This window comes from Saccoglossus kowalevskii, chromosome 6 (assembly GCF_978046115.1).
Source record: "Saccoglossus kowalevskii chromosome 6, keSacKowa6.1, whole genome shotgun sequence".
Taxonomy (NCBI): Eukaryota; Metazoa; Hemichordata; class Enteropneusta; family Harrimaniidae; genus Saccoglossus; species Saccoglossus kowalevskii.
The window spans coordinates 37,600,864-37,606,863 of NC_140646.1; positions in this window are offsets into that span (position 1 = coordinate 37,600,864).

A 6,000-nucleotide genomic window follows, 5' to 3' on the forward strand; every position below is an offset into this window, starting at 1 on the left:
AATCAAATAACGGGAATAAAATACATTTAGACTGACAAAAAATGAATGAAATTTAGCGTACAGAACTAAAAATTTGTATTTTAAATATATCTTTCGAATCTCATGAAATACAAAAAAAGGGAAAGGATTCGTGTACACGCGTGAGGGAACCACGAACCAATGTCACGGTAACACGTGTGCCGCTGTCGACATAATAGAACTTGACACTATAGACTGTTTCTGTAAGGTTATTTTCATTTTTCAATTTTAAAGAAACTAAAAATGAAAAAAAAAAATAATTAAAGAGAATTTGGTAATGTCGGATATTCTAAGAAGGCCGTCAAAGAACGGCGCTAAAAGTTTCATCGACAATAAATCACTGCTCGTTGCGACAAGTTTACGGTTAAACACTCCCACGGGAATCGTGCCGGAAACACTAATTTTTCCCAATTTCCGCACAAAACATTGTGACTGTGACAACTATAAATAATATATGCGCGATTTTAATATTCAACTGTTCGTTGCATTCTGCCTGAAACTACCTCACCCGTGTCGCGGATATACAAATAACACATATAGTGAGAGTTGGACAAAGATTCGAATTAGATGGACGGATGGTCGCCAGCGTTTATGAGGGACGCGCGGTCGAGCTGACTCTTTCTATCAGCCATTTACATGTATCAAACGGGAATAACAGATATTAGCGAACAATATTGGCTTGTCTTCTGTGACCTTGTTTATATATCTACACGTTCTCTTTACGCTCAAGTTCATGCGTGAGTGGCACACCAACCGAACGATATAATGTCTCCTCGCGGAATCATTAAAAACACCAGGTTCACAACATAGTTTATTAGGGCGGGGATATCAACAGAGCCAGCTGGCTGGGACGAGCACGGGAAGTCTCCGAGAACACAACTTAAAATTATGCTTTTAAATTAATAGTTGTTTTATTTAAAATAACACAAACACACGCACGCACGCACACATATACACACAAATATATATAATATGTTTAGAAAACGCAAAGAACGAATCAAAGAACCTGAAAGCGCATTTCCAATACGGATACGATTTTGAGCACTAATGAGGGATTTTGGTAGCACAAGAATATTATAATAGGTGTTCGCCAAACCCATTATTTTTTGGTATTGGGAGAAATATCAAAACAAGGAAACATGATGAGAAATCTGAATCGCACAATGAATTAATATCACTGTAGATAACGACAACATCACTTATACTAATGAGTGTCTATGAATTCGTATTACATTCGTATTCGGAAAAAGACATTTAGCTTTTTAGTAGAGTGCACCTTTCATCTAACTCCTTTGTAACAACAACATTTCAATTCATTCCCAGAGTTAGATATTGAAATTATGGGAGAAGAGGATTTTTTTACTTGTATTTTTTTGCTTTTGATTTTTTATGATCTGAAATAAACACATAATAATAAATAATAATAATAATTACAGGCGAGTGATTAAACGGAACGAAAGGTAACAGGCATGGGATTCATTTAGTGTTTTCAGGTCACACCAGGAGCTGCGTGATTACCTTACTGCTTTTGCCAGCAACAAGTTGCATCAACTTCAGTTGCACAGTGGTTTTATTATCTAAAGGTGGGCATCTCTAAAGTCCCTTTCACAATTGGTGCCAAACAGACTACAACGGCTTGCGACTCGAAATTTTTTCCGTTGTACGACTCGTTGTAGCCGTTGTACCACTTATTGTACGATCCAGATGCGACAAAATCTCGGTCGGGAAAAAAAACCCGTGCTACTCCGATATTTTGAGCGACTGACGCGATGAAAAATAATTGCACGACAGGCAGTACGAGTGTTGTGCAACTTTGCACGCACTCGTAAGACCCCGAACGAGTGTTGCATGAGTATTTTCATGTCGTACGATGATGCGTCCTGTCGTACGAGTCCGTTGTACCACCCTAAGACTATTGGAAGACCTGTCTTGCCCCCTTTGCAACGTTGTACGATTTTTTTTACCCCAATATAAGCTCGAGAACTCCTGAGCTTTCATCCCAAATACGTACGATTTTATATATTGCTTGCGACTCAAAGACAACACTTCTACAACAGGACGGAAAAAAATATTTTCGAAAAAAAAAATTATCGCACGAGAGAGGCGCCAATTGTGAAAGGGGCTTTAAAAACAGTTATTCATTTACAAGTAACGATGGTGCTCGAAAACATCCACTGATTGGTCCTTCGCCAAAGATCGTTAACAAAAACCCGACCATCGCGATGAAAAAAATTGTTTTCTAATTAAAATTGGCAATATCGATAAATGTTAGTATTTTTTGTTCGATATGATTGCATATTCACCTTATCTACAGCACACAAACTAGTATTTCTTTAATGAAACAACAAGAAACGAAAATGTGCACGAACATTTACAGTGACGTAGGTCATTATTTCATCTATCGAATAATATATTGCGCGTTTTCAAAACAACATTTATGATTAATGATAAATCATAAGTCACATCGCAGTATGTAAATTTAATGTGCAACTTGAATTGCAAACACAAAATATTGAAAAATACTCAAAGTTGTCCATATTCACTGTCCAAATTCAAAAATGACGTCGTAAATGCTATATATTCTTTAATTTCTATTGTTGTGGGCATTACGGATTTACTTCGATGGCGCAGCATCCAACTCACACCGTCGAATACAACCCGAGCAAAGTACATCGTTTAAGCGTCAATTTACACCCTTAAAACACGACCCCTAGCAGCGGGGAGGCGAGGGTGTGTTGACAGTCGTTTTTGTAAATCGTGAAAATAATGGATACATTGAGTGTTTCAACCGCTCATTACATATAGTTGTATTACTTTAACGTACAAGCGTTAAAGGGTTTCACGTATACAATATACATGTGCTGGACCGTTCCGACTATTCAAAGTGCGCGTGCCGCTCTATCGAGGGTAAAGCTCGATGCTCTAACGCGAGTGAAAATATATTTAGTACTACCCATAATGCATTGCACGTACACGTTATATAGATTTATATAAAACAGGAAACTTTTTTTTTCAATTACCAAGAACGGTGTCAAGGTTGCTACCCGTGCCGTGAGATAACAGTAATATATAACCATTTTGTTGCTAATTTTAAAAAGCACATATTTTTGGCCAGGAACAGATTTATATAAATTTCGCATGACAACTGTTTATTACGCGTTTCCGCGCATTCGCGTAAATGATAAAACCTTAAAAGTAAACTTATTTGAAACAAATATCCATAGAATATTCAAAATGACAAAGATGACGAACGGTTCAGCAATGCATACTTGGTACAGGGAGGATGGCGGATGGTACATTGATGCATACTTAGCAACCGGGATGATGGCAGATAGTCATTGGTGTATACTTACCACAGGGGTGGCGGGTGGTCATTGATGTACACTTTGCATAGAGGAGGGTGGCGGGTGGTACATTGATGCACATTTGGCACAGGGGAGGATGGCGGATTGTCATTGATGTACACTTGGAACAAGAGAAGATGGCGGATGGTAAATTGGTGCATGCTTTGGACAGGGGTGGGGTGGGGTGGGGGTGGCGGGTGGTCATTGATGTACACTTGGCACATAGGAGGGTGGCGGGTGGTACATTGATGCACATTTGGCACAGGGGAGGATGGCGGATTGTCATCGATGTACACTTGGAACAAGAGAAGATGGCGGATGGTAAATTGGTGCATGTTTTGCACAGGGGTGGGGTGGCGTTGGCGGATGGTCATTGATGTACACTTTGCATAGAGGAGGGTAGCGGGTGGTACATTGATGCACATTTGGCACAGGGGAGGATGGCGGATTGTCATTGATAGTACACTTGGAACAAGAGTAGATGGCGGATGGTAAATTAGTGCAAACTTTGCACAGGGGTAGGGTGGCGGTGGCGGGTGGTCATTGATGCACACTCGGCACAGGGGAGGATGACGAATGGTAATTTGATGTACACTTGGCACAGGGGAAGGAAACACTAGGGTACACACATATTTGTTTCAAAATATTGAAATGTTCCTTTCATGTAAAGAATTTGACTCGACAAAGAAAGAACAACATAATTCCCAATCATATAGGATACTAGTATTTCACAAAAACAAGCAGTCTCAGAAGCATACCCTTGATACAAGGAACCAGAAATTAGATTCAATGACCCCCATATTTGCAGCATTGTCCATGAGCTATCTTCCCGAACCGAAGTTTCTAAAATACCCCTTACCCGAGAAATCAGAATGTCGCATGCAGTGTGGGGAGTAGGTGGAGGGAGGTTGGGGTTATAGTGACACCACCATATGACTGCAATCTCTAAAACGCAGTCATCTAAATTTTCCGAAAAAAACATCGACATTATTTTTCGTAACATTATCAGTTATCTGTTTTAAGCACGGGTGTCGCCATTATCAGTTCCTGTACAAGCGTATTGGTTTAAAAGTGATCAAATTCGTAACGCAACGTCAAAACAGAAGCAAACAAACTCACACATTTTTTTTATTTTACTGTGCGGGGCACGGGAGTAGTGGCGCGTTTTCAGGTTGTATTGTGTTAGGCGGTTCTTTTTCACTTCGCTGTGCGGGGAACGGGAGTAGTGGCGCGTTTTCAGGTTGTATTGTGTTAGGCGGTTCTTTTTCACTCTGCTGTGCGGGGAACGGGAATAGTGGCGCGTTTTCAGGTTGCATTGTGTTAAGCGGTTCTGACAAGGACATTCACTGTGCAAAATATGACTTTCCACGTGTTCTCTCACCACCAATTTAATTTATCATACTCAACAGATGCCGTATAATGACAACTGATATATTCTGTTCGTATCACTGCCCAGCAGTTAAATACCTATTAATACAATTAATTAATTGGGTCTTATTCGAGATTCGTTTTGGATGGCCGTAATATGTCACCAAATCGGTGATCAGGGACGGGAGCGTAGAACTCGGAGGAGTGCTACATACGGCATATATATATTCTTTGCGTAGTGCTCAAATTTGATCGATTGTCCGGTCGTCTCATGTTCGTCCCTCATCCTCATATTTGTCGATAGTTGCATTTGCTCACCGCCTCACAATAATTTAAAGTACACAAAGTGACTCGAAAAAGATGTGTTATGATAATATTATTCACACAGATCGGAAAAACGGAGATATACATAAAATTTACACTATGTGAAAAAATTAAACATTTTAAGAACGCGATCCATATTCGTAAGAAAAAAAATTATGCAGTATGATGAGAAAACTTCACCGCCACCATTATTCGCCGGAATAGCCATTCAGAAAAATCATAATGAACAATAAAGAAAGTTGAGACAAATAAAAAATAAAAAAAGGTTGATGAATGTGGAAGAAATATCGATCTGTAGATAATCCTTAACGTAAACATTTAATTATGGATACAATTAAGATTGGTTTGGAGTATTAAATGTTTTTGTCAGTGAACTGTTTTCAGTCTATGTTTAATTCAACCCCAAAAAATTACCTTTAGTCTTCGCTTAACAGGTGGGAAGTACGAAACTCCAACCAGTCACATACATTCTAGATTTTCGTCATGCCGGGGCAATATTCAGGAAGTTATAAGCTGCGTCTCACTTGTAAGGGTGTGCGTGTGGCCCGAGGGCGAGGGTGCAATGTCCTTGCAGGATATTATTATTGAAATAAATGAAGCGAAATAGTTTAACGAGACATTTGTAAAGTAAATTACAACAATCTATGAGCATTAACAACTGAACGAAGACAGATCTAAGGCACTGGGGCAGGCCCTACCCCCGGGTCGGTTGTTTGAAGTACCGTTATAACGTCCTTCGTTATTTCAAAGACTATGACAATGCCTAGACGCACAAGTGTGGAACCCGTACGGTACAGCATAAAGGTATTTTACAAATTTGATAAGAATCATAAAACGTTATTACTTGGTTGATTCAACCGAAGAACTGTACATTGTCAATTTATCATAACTATCAGGTTATTCAATGTTGGACTACAGTTATCCGATCGTAAATCGAGTTGGACGT